Genomic DNA, 11608 nt, shown 5'->3' with positions numbered 1-11608 from the left:
GCTGAGACAACGATAGCAAAATGTTAACCCAAGGTCTTAACAGTCTCTGAGCACCCTGAACCTGCTGAGTTTTAAAGGTAGCTCATGTCTGTAATCCTAGCTACTTGGAAGTAGAGCTTGGAAGGATCTTGGTTCTAGCCTGCACAAAAAGTTGCTAAAACCCACATCTCAAGCAGTAGGCTGGACATGGGCGTGTACATCTGTATAGAATCCCAGCAACAAGGGAGGCCACAGGTAGGAAGATTGTAGTCACATGCTGGCAGGGCTGGGGCAAAAATGAAAAATCCAATTAAAAATAACAAATCAAAAAAAGCCTGCTTAGCTGGGCACCGGCGACTCACACCTGTAATCCTAGCTACTCAGAGGCTGAGATCTGAGGATTGTGGTTCAACACCATCCCGGACAAGAAAATCCTTGAGATTCTTATCTCCAAGGAAGGAAATGGTGCTGTGGCTCAATTGGTAGAGTGCTTGCCTTGAGCTGAAGAGAGGAGGGACAGTGCTCAGGCCCAGAGTTCAAGCCCCATGACTGACAAAAAAGAAAAAAGAAAAAAGCAAGAGAGAGAGAGAGAGAGAGAAAGAAAGAGAGAGAGAGAGACTGCCTAGCAAGCTCAAGGCCTTACGTTCAAATCCTAATACCATCAATCAATCAATTGATCAAGTCTTTAAAAACAATTGTTAATGGATGTATATTTCTTTGTGTGGAAGAAATATAATGTACTTTATTTAGTGTTGTCATACTTTTTTTTTTTTTTTTGTCCATCATGGTGCCTGAACTCTGGGCTTGGACACTGTCCCTGAGTTATTCAGCTCACGGCTAGTGCTCTACCACTTGAGCCACAGTACCACTTCCGGCTTTTTCTGCTTATTTGGTGCTGAGGAATCAAACCCAGGGTCTCTTGCATGCAAGGCAAACACTCTACCACTGAGCCACCTTCCCAGCCCCGAGTTTTGTCATACTTTAATGTAATAAACCTACACTAAAATATATACTAAACATCTTTGTCCACAGTTGGCAGTTATCAGGTGGGCTCAGTTCTGGGCTATACCTCTTGAAGGGGATTCTTATTTTTGGTAGTGCTGAAAGTTATGGAGAAAACTCTAAAAAAAAAAATCACAGAGCAAATGGGTTATAGGCTAGCAAGTGATGAGGTTCAGTTCACCTCAGTATTTCCTAATGACAATGAAGTTCAGCTTAACAGTACCAGGGCTGAAACTGGTTCTAGAAACACAGAGATGAATCAAACATTGAACTTATATAATCTTGTAGCAGAGACATATATTTTGACATTGTAGTGATGGGTGATTATAAACTTGGAGAGAACAGAGTTAATAAGAATATGGAAGAGATTTTGAGCCTCTCTTTCAACAACTTTTTTTTTTTCAACGACCTAACATGCAGTATATAGTCTTTTTTTTTTTTTTTGTCGGTCCTGGGGCTTGAACTCTGGGCCTGGGCGTTGGCCCTCAGCTCTTCAGCTCAAGGCGAGCACTCTACCACTTGAGCTACAGCACCACTTCCGGTTTTCTGGTGGTTTTATTGGAGATAGGAGTCTCATGGTCTCTCCTGCCCAGGCTGGCTTTGAACCGCGATCCTCAGATCTCAGCCTCCTGAGTAGCTAGGATTACAGGCGTGAGCCACCAGCACCCAGCCTTTTTTCTTTTTCTTTTTAGTACTGGGGTTTGAACTCAGGGCCTTGTATTTGTTGGGCTGGTACTCCATCAGGAGCCATACCTTAAGCCCTGCTTTTTGCTGGGCTTTGCTTTATTCTGGAGATGAAGACTATCAAACTTTTTCTGTCCTGATTAGCCTTGAACCATAATCCCCCCAAGGCTCAGCCTCCATAGGAGTCAGGATTACAGGTGTGATCCACTAACACCCAGATATGGTATATTCACTCTTTTTTTTTTTTTTTCTCCAGTCCTGGGGCTTGATCTCAGAGCCTGGGCACTGTCTCTGAGCTTCTTTTGCTCACGGTTAGCACTCTACCATTTTAGCTACAGTACCACTTCTGGCCTTTTCTGTTTATGTGGTACTGAGGAATCAAACCCAGGCCTTCATACACACTAGGCAAGCACTCTACCACTAAGCCACATTCACAGCCTATATATACTATTATGCATAAATTAATACTCACAATATTCATTCTTTTCCTTCCTTCTTTTCCTGTAGGATATAATTTGTTCAGCATATATCCTAGATGCAAGTGGGTTGCAGTTAGGTGGGAGGGGGAATGATTTGCAAAGCAAGATAGTAGGACTTACTAAGCTTCATTACCAATTGTCCAGAAATGAGACATAAGAATTGAAGATAAAACCAATTATGTACCTTAGTGAATGATGATGTTATTCATCAAGCCAGGAAATGGCTATCTTTTTGGTCTAGATTTTATTTTACTTTGAGATGAAGTCTTGCTGTATTTCCACACAATGACCTTAAACTCCTCAACTGAAGTGATCCTTCTATCTCAACCTTCTAAGTAGATCTATTACAGGTATGTACCACTACACCTAGATCAGCTCAAATTTTAAAGAGCAAAGAAAATCTTGCTAAGGAAAAATGTAAAGTCACTTAAAGAAATGGTTCTTAGGGGCTGGGAAGCTGGCTCAGTGGTAGAGCGCTTGCCTTGCATGCATGAGGCCCTGGGTTTGATTCCTCAGCATCACATAAGCAGAAAAAAGCCGGAAGTGGTGCTGTGGCTCAAGGGGTAGAGTGCTAGCCTTGAGCTGAAGAGCTGAGGGACAGTGCCCAGGCCCAGAGTTTAGGCCCTACGACTGGACACCCCCCCCCCAAAAAAAAAAGAAAGAAAGAAATGGTTCTTAGGAAATGGGCTTTCTAGAATATATATAACACACATGTATGTTATAATATAGAACATATATATGTATATATACATGCATATACACACACACATATACAGGAGGTCTACTAGGATGGAAATAAAGAACTATTTGAGTCACTTGATTTGTAGAGGAAAAATCAAAATTGAAAGTAGGGAAATCAATTGAAAACAGGCCAAGGTGAATTTAAAAAATTAAAAATTAAATTTATAGTAGAAGGAAGAAAAGCAGGTATGAGACTTTTAGGAACAGAAAACAAACTGATAGGAAGAACCAAAAATAATGGGATGAAATTGTAGCAGACAAGAGGATCTTATCATCAGGGAGATGATGGTGATGTTGAAGGCACCGTCCATCAGCAACAGAATTTGAAGAGAAAGGGAGAAAATGTGAAGCAAGAGGAACCTGGTCTTGGGAACAAATGAATCATCTCATGTAGTAGCTACACCTCGGGTAGCATGATGAGTCATAAACGCAGATTTTGTGTGGTGGTAGTGATCTAGACTTGGAAAGCACAGTGGTAGTGTTAGGGAGCCAAGCTAATCTAAATTAAAGGGCTCATTTCTCTGGACTGAAAATTTCTAGCAGTAGTAACTTACCTTCACAGTCATTGCATAGTATTACTGAAAGGATGTTAGGGAAGCTCCAGATCTACTTCCAGCTCTTCCTTAGGTCAGACAAACTCCATACATACAGCAGTGGAAGTATACTACCTAATTCATAGAGTTGTTGTAAGGATGAATCACAGCTTCCTTCTCAGCTCCAGTTTCTCTAGTTACAAAAAGGAGATAGTGATTTTTTTTTTGGTAATATGACTCAGAAGTATGTGGCAAAGGCACCCTTAGGACTGTACAGGAACAGCTTTCATTGATGAGAAATGCTAGGTTATATTTTCTCTAGATGGCTGCTCAATTATTATTGAACTTTCCTGGAGACCTTATGTAATTTTCTCATTATGGTTTTGTTATTAGGCCATCACCTATGGTAAGGTAAGATTGCTTTATAATTTTTTATGCAGAAAAATGTACTTGTTCTATTTTGATATCTGTCATGCAGCAAAAATGTCAAGGGATCCAGTGCACTAGTCTGTATTCTTCAGTAGAGAGATGTTATATAATTCCATTAGTGAAATTTACAGAAATTTCATCCAGACCAGGAATGAAGAATAATGCCTTCACTTTTGGACAGAAATACATGTACACACAGAGAGAAAAACAAAACAGAGAGGTACAGTCTTAAGTCTCACAAAGACTGAGAGTAAGGATGTTTTGAGATCATCAAAAACTGGAACTAGCATTTATTGAGTGCCTTCCGTAGGCCATTCTTTCCATTTCCATTTCCAATTCATGATCAGCAAGGTAGGTCAGAGAAAACTGAGGTTTAAAATGTTACATAACTTGCCAGGGTCACTCACAAAGCTATACGTGATGGAACCAGAATAGGTGCTATCCACATATGACACCACAAGTCGTGCTTTTACTAGTACACTGTATTTGGAAAGTTTGGGGGCCAGGTGATCTAGAGGATTTCTCTTTTCCTACTTCCTTTTTGACGGTCTTTTATTTCTTTTGTTTTTGGTTCTGATGTTTGCACCCTAGAGGCTGAGGGAGATCAAACAGAAGGCATCTGTAAACAGAATGATTCCACAGTCCCCCAATATACATAAAACAATTTCCTTCTTTTAGAACCTTGCCTAGGATTTGGCAGGGATGTAGGGAAGGGGTATACAAAAGTGGGACAGTAGAGGCAGAGGGGTGGGGGGGAAGGGGGTTCATAAAAGGATGATTCTTTTCGTACCTTTAAATAGGTTGTGAAAATCAGGATAACGCTTTGCCTATGTTCTTATCACATATCCCCCCTATTTTTTTCATGGGGGGGGGTCGAGGGTTCATGGTTGTAGGAAATTTCTGTAATGATCTGCATAGTAGATCTTCAAAAAGTTAAGGTCAAAGACAAATCCGTCATATGCTTTGGGAGGAAGGTGTGTGTGTGTGTGTGTAAAGGTTTGCTCAGGGTCACGCATCCAGTGGCATGAAGGGATTTGAAGAGGTCCCGCCCCCCCTTCCCCCATCTCCAGGAGAGATGAGACAGGCGATTCCCGCACACTCCCGCTGGCCCTCGGATGCGGGGGTCTAGTGACAAGAACCTTCACGTACCTTCAGCAGGGACGGAAAAGGCGCTGGGGTCTGAGGGGGGCCGGGGGCCGCCCGGCTAGGAAGGCACCTCGGGAAGCGTGGTCAGCGCAGGGAGGGCGCCCTCCCCCCGCCCCGCACCCCCCCTACCCCGCACCCTTCCCCTCCCCCCGGGCTACGCTCCCCGCGTTCCCTGCCGCTCGTGCCCGGCGCGCCCGCCGCAGTCCCGGCGCCCGCCGTAGCGGGACGTGGGGTGCAGGGGGCGCTGTGGCCCGGCGGTGCGGGCGGCTGGAGCGGACACCGCGACGCCCGGAGGCTTCGCCGAGGATACCGCCCCCCCCCCCCGCCTGCGGCGCCTCGGTCGTCCCCACGCAGCCTGCGCCCCCCCAGCCCGGCTCGGCGGCGCTGCCCGGGACCCTCGTGGCTGCGGCAGCCCCGAGAGCCGATGCGGCTGGGCGGGCGCTGGGCCTCCGCAGCCTCCGCCGCCGCCGTAGTCCCCACAGCCCCGTCAGGAGTGCGAGGCTTTGCGGCGGAGCCCGGGACCGCACCGGTACCCTCCGGAGGAGGAGGAGGAGGAGGAGGCGGCTTTCGGCCCAGGGGCGACCCCCTCGGCCATGGTGGAGCGGCGGCGGCCGCAGCTTGAGGTGAGTGTGCGGTGCGACGCCGTCCCGGGCCCGTCCATTCCCGCCGCCCCGGGGCCCCCCGGCGGCTCGGGCTCCGGCCGGGCGGACGGAGCGTCCTGCCGCGCCGGCCGCCTCCGCCCCGCGGCTCTGCGGCCTCAGCCCTTTCTGCCCGCGGCCCCCGGGAGGCCGGAGGCCCGTGGGGGGAGACTAGGCCCCGCGCTGCCGGGAAGCCCTCGCGCGGGCCTAGGACTGGCGGCGGCCCGGGCGCCCTTCGCGGTCGTCCCGGGCGGAGCCGAACGCGGCTTCCTTACCCGGGGCCCTGCACGTAGCTCCCGGAGGGAGGCAGAGGACGCTTGTTTGCAAACAGCCCCAGCTTCCCCGCGCCCCGGGCTGAGTCCCGCAGAGTCCCGGGGGGACCGGGAGGAGAGCTCGGTTGGGAAAACTGGGTGAAAATTGAGGTGCAGGGAGTGCGGGGCCCTGCGCGTCCCTGGTTACTCTTAGACTGTCATTCAAGGATCTCACTGGCCTTTTGCGTCTTGAGGTGAAATTTCATCACCTGCCCGATAGATAGCTCATCCCTGCCTTCTCCCATTACATCTTGCCTCCATCCGTGGTCTGCGTTGGAGACCACCTCGTCCCACTTTTGCCATGCTAAGTTTCCTAAACACACACAAAAAAAGAACAAAAATCGTTTACAAAGACCTATCTGTCCCTTTCTCCTCCACCCCCTGTAAGAGAGGAAATATTTTAATGCTTTTAGCCCTCTGTGCAAAAAAAAAAAAAAAAAAAATTCACCTACCTAGATTTAGAGAACGAATGGCTAGAGAATTTTTAAGCCATGCCAACTGTTCTAATAGCGTGATGGAAATGGGAGCCATTCTAAATTGTAGAAGTTAAAACCATTTATTCTGGTGTTAATGTAAAAACAAAATGAGAACGAGTAGTTTGAAACAGTAAGTCAGGTATTTGGGTGCTATTTGTTTATGTTAAGTTTGATTACAGGTTAATTCTTGATTTCCTAGTATGTATGGGAAGGTTGCACGAATATAGATACTTCTAAAACTTTTGTGATCATGACAAAGAAAATATTGTAGAAAAATTAGAAAGCACAGAAATTGGCTTTGAAAATCTGTTTAATAAGAGGAGTTCTATCAGGATGTTTTGGTGGTCATTTAAAGTTTAAAATGAACTTGTATTGAGTGATTTTAAACAATTACCATTTCTGTGTATTAGGTTCCACGTTAGCAGCAGACTGATCCATTTTACAATCAGTCATTTCCATAAGACCTGTAAATGTTTTCCTTAAATTACATTGGAACCATAGTTCAGTTTATCCACTGGAACAATAATGTGGGTAACTACCCAGAAGACTGTGCAGCAAGGGAAGCTCCAGAGTACTAGGGAGGGGTGGCATAAACAACATCTTTGTGGATCTATAACCTTGGTCTTTCTCAGATTTTAAGTATTTCTAGCTATAAAAAAAATTGTGTGTGGTGTCCCATGCCAGAGCAAACTGTGGTCCTAAACCATTGCCTGGCCTCCATCTGTGGGCTACTGGCAGTGTGTGTGTGTGTGTGTGTGTGTGTGTGTGTGTGTGTGTGTGTGTGTGTGTGTGTGTGTGTGTGTGTGTGTGTGTGTGTGTGTGTGTGTGTGTGTGTGTGTGTGTGTGTGTGTGTGTGTGTGTGTGTGTGTGTGTGTGTGTTTTAAATTATTTGGTGTTGGGCCTAGGGCTTGAACTCAGCACCTAGGTGCTGTCCCTGGGCTTCTTTTGCTCAAGGTTAGTACTCTGCCACTTGAGCCACAGCACCACTTCTGGTTTTTCTGAGTAGTTTGTTTATTTATTTATTTATTATTTTTAGGTACCATACTTCTTTATTTGAAGGAATGGTACAAATTAAAAGAACTTAGAATGTTCTGGTACAATTTATAGAAAAGGTAATGATAACCCCAAACATGCATGCACTGCCCCGGTGACCAGAAGTTTATTGCAGATAATAGTCTCACAGACTTCTCTGCCTGGACTAACTTCAAACCTAACCAGGATCCTTATATATCAGCCTCCTGAATAACTAGGATTACAGGTATGAGCCCCCAGCATCTGGCTAAAGAAATTGCTTTATGTAGGTTCTAGAGTTCTAAACCAGCCTGGGTTAAGCTTTGTTATTATTATTATTAGTTTATGTTTAAAAGTTTAATTCATTTTTCAGTGTGCCAACATTAGAATCTATTGAGAGTACTGATTAAATTGTGCTGGCCCCTTGAATCAGAATTCTAGGGATAATAGTGGCTCAAAAATCTTAGTTTTTACCAAGTTTCCTGATTCTTAGTCCTACTAAAGTTTGAGAACTACTGATAAATGTTAATGAACCAGCCAAATGCCAGTGGCTCATGCTTGTAAATCTTAGCTACTCCTGAGGCTGAGATGTAGGGATTGCAGTTGGAAGCCAGCCCCAGGTTTGTGAGACTATTATCTGCAATTAACTACCAAAAAAGCCTCCACACTTTCAGCTAGATAAGATTAATTAATTGATTTTGCTTGCTTTTTGTTTTTTTGTCTGTGCTGGTCTCAAGGCTGGAACCCAGGGCCTGGGTGCTGTCCCTGCCTGAGGTTCTTTTCTGCCCGAGGCTAGTACCCTATCACTCTATCACAGCTTCATCTGATTTTTAGTAATTAATTGCGGGTAAGAGTTTCACAGGGCTGGGAATGTGGCTTAGTGGTAGAATGCTTGCCTAGCATGCATGAAGCCCTGGGTTTGATTCCATAGTACCACAACAGAAAAAGCCAGAAGTGGCACTGTGGTTCAAGTGGAAGAGTGCTAGCTTTGAGCAAAAGAAGCTCAGGGACATTGTCTAGGCCCTGAGTTCAAGCCCCAGGAATGGAAGAGTCTCACAGATCTGGGACTGCCTTCCAACTACAATCCACAGATCTCAGCCATCTGAGTAGCTAGGATTATAGGCATAAGTCACTAACACCTGGCTTTTTATTTTATTTTTTATTAGCAAAACTATCATTCTTAAGTGGTAGTATAGTCATTTCTCATAGCTACAAATAGTGGTGTTACAGTGTTTTATCAAGACCTTACTTTGGTAACTGTGATGTTACTGAAGGGGGGATACCTCAATGTACCTCAATCTCACTGTCCCATTGTCTATAATAGAATGCAGATAGTAGCCAGGCACAGGTGGCTCACACCTGTAATCCTAGCTGCTCCAGAGGCTGAGATCTGAAGATTGCATCTTAAAGCCAGCCCAGGCAGGAAAGTTTGTGAGACTCATCTCCAACTAACCACCAGAAAACTGGAAATGGTGCTGTGGCTTAAGTGGTAGAGTTCTTGCCTTGAGCTGAATAGCTCAGGGACAGTGCCCAGGCCCAGAGTTCAAGACACACGACTGACAAAAAAAAAAAAAAAATGCAGATAGTTACATTAACTTGGCAAGGCTTTTAGGATAAAGTTCTTGAAAAAAAATACTGTGATCTGTAAAAGGTATTTTATAATATTTTAGCTGTTACTATTAAGTGTTAGGTCCTGTCTTATGTATGAAACAAAGTGGCCAAGGCTTCTGCTAGCAATGAGCTAATTGTGGAAACAGGACAAGTTTAATTAAATGTTACAAGGCAGGGTCAGAAGACTTGTAATTGAATGCAATAAGCTAGGTCTCTCCTAGGGCATTTGTGTCCACTATCTTCTCCTTTAAGGGGGCTGTGAGGTTGGCTTAGTGGTAGAGTTCTTGCCTTGTATGCATGAGGCCCTGGGTTCGATTTCTCAGTACCACATAAGCACTCTTAAGCCACATTCCCAGCCGATTTGTCTGGATTTTAACTTAAGTTCTTTTGTTGCTAATGAGATTTTTATATGTTCATATTTTATGGTATTTTTTGAGACAAGATCTCATGAATCCAAGCTAGTCTTAAACTCATCATCTTGCCTTCACCTCCTGGGAATTAGTGTGTGCCACTTACACCTGTTTTATGATTATTATTTGCATGATGTGGTAAATATAGTACCCCTTCTAGGGAAATGATCAAGTTCCACAAGATAAAAGCAATCAAAAGTAATTACCTCGGTATCTGCCCCATAGAAGGTACTCAGTAAATATTCATTACCTTCCTCCTTTTGGGGAAAATAAAAACAAAAACTAGATTGTGAAATTTATGTGTAACTTAAAACTTGGTACCTTCGTTGTGTTTTATTTTTAGAGAACAAGTATACTTTTGAAATTCTTTGAAATTTTTTATAGAAAACATTTAAAAATTCTAATGTAGTACATGTGCTTTCCATTTCATTTTTATTAATAAATTGACTGGTACTGAACACAGGGAATACTAATACTTGTAGTGATAAGGTACACTTGTTACACATTACTCATATTCACAATTTTGCTTGATCTTTAATATTATGGATCTCACCTGCATTTTATAGATTATTATGTAGAGCAACATTCTTTATAATGCTCACTGAATACAATATATAATTGTGGGTACAGAATAGAAATACAGTATCAACTAATTAAACATCTAATTCAAGAATGAACCTTTTGGGCTGGGAAGGTGGCTCAGTGGTAGAGTGGTCACCTTGCATGCATGAGGCCCTGGGTTTGATTCCACATAAGCAGAAAAAGCCAGAAGTGGCGGAGTGACTCAAGTGGTAGAGCACTAGCCTTGAGCTGAAGAGCTGAGGGAGTGCCCAGGCCCAGAGGTCAGGCCCCATGACCAAAAACAACAACAACAACAACAACAACAACAACACACACACACACACACACACACACACACACACACACACACACACACACACGAAAGAACCTTTTAAAAAAACAGATTTTTTTCCCTCTTTCAATCTGTAGTAGATTAGAACTTTGTTTTATAACCTGTCCAATAATGTGTTCCTGTATTATAGCCTCTGTAACAAATTTATTTATTTTTACCCTCTTTAAGACTTAACTTAGTCTTTTAAGAAATAAAACTGATAATACTTTACAGGATTAGTGTGTAGAATAAGTGATATAATGTGCAAGTAAGACCATAATACAGTCCCATAGGTAAATAAGCATTACTCCAAATATGGTTCCCTAAGTTTTGAAAGAGCTTAAAAGATCATTAAAAATGTATACCATTTTTTCCAAGAAATAAGTTAACATGATCAATTTTGAAATATTAAATTAAGAATGAACCAAGTAAATTAGTATTTTAATTAGTGAATTAGTATTTTTAATTGTGTAATTAAAATGTTTTGTTGTTTATCATAGCAGATTTTATTTAATGAAATAATTTCAAAATGTCACTTATAAAATGTCTTGTAGCCAGGCACTGGTGGCTCACGCCTATAATCCTAGCTACTCAGGAGGCTGAGATCTGAGGATCGTGGTTCAAAGCCAGCCTGGGCAGGAAAGTCCATGAGACTCTTATCTCCAATAAACCACTAGAAAACTGGATGTGGTGCTATGGCTCAAGCGGTAGAGCGCTTGCCTTGAGCTGAAGAGTGCAGGGACAGTACCCAAGCCCAGAGTTCAACCCCCAAGACCGACCAAAAACAAAAAACAAAAAACCCCAAAAAAGTCTGTATTTTACAAGTTAAATAGTAATTCAAATTTTAAAAAGTATTTAAAACAGCCTGTTTATAGAACTTAACTATTGCAAAAATTAGAACTTTACTGTTGAAATTTTGTAATATTTTATATACATGCACACACACTTTTTTTTGTTTTGTTTTGTTTTTGGGTCCAGTCATGGGGCCTGAACTCTGGGCCTGGGCGCTATCCCTCAGCTCTTCAGCTCAAGGCTAGCGCTCTACCACTTGAGTCACAGTGCCACTTCTGGCTTTTTTCTTTTTTGCTTATGTGGTGCTGAGGAATCGAACCCAGGGCCTCAAGCATGCAAGGCAAGCGCTCTACCACTGAGCCACCTTCCCAGCCCTTTTTTTTTTTTTGCCAGTCCTTGAGTTTGAACTTAGCACCTGGGTACTGTCCCTGAACTAATTTTGCTCAAGGCTAGCACTCTACTGCCTGAGCCACA

The 11608-nt window shown here is 43.5% G+C and overlaps 1 protein-coding gene across 2 annotated transcripts in view; it reads left to right on the top strand.

Moving 5' to 3' along the window:
- Nucleotides 1-5372: 5372 nt before the first annotated feature.
- Nucleotides 5373-11608, top strand: part of Zfyve9 (zinc finger FYVE-type containing 9) — a 116306-nt gene continuing 110070 nt past the window's right edge. Inside the window, exon 1 of one of the 2 annotated variants that reach the window (XM_069987222.1) lies at nucleotides 5373-5616. The gene's annotated coding sequence lies outside the window, so the exon portion shown is untranslated. The remainder of the gene's footprint in view (nucleotides 5617-11608) is intronic. The other variant, XM_069987224.1, reaches the window with a different exon arrangement.

This window comes from Dipodomys merriami, unplaced genomic scaffold (assembly GCF_024711535.1).
Source record: "Dipodomys merriami isolate MVZ:Mamm:240054 unplaced genomic scaffold, mDipMer1.0.p SCAF_34, whole genome shotgun sequence".
NCBI classification, from domain to species: domain Eukaryota; kingdom Metazoa; phylum Chordata; class Mammalia; order Rodentia; family Heteromyidae; genus Dipodomys; species Dipodomys merriami.
This window is presented reverse-complemented; position numbering and strand designations above follow the sequence as displayed.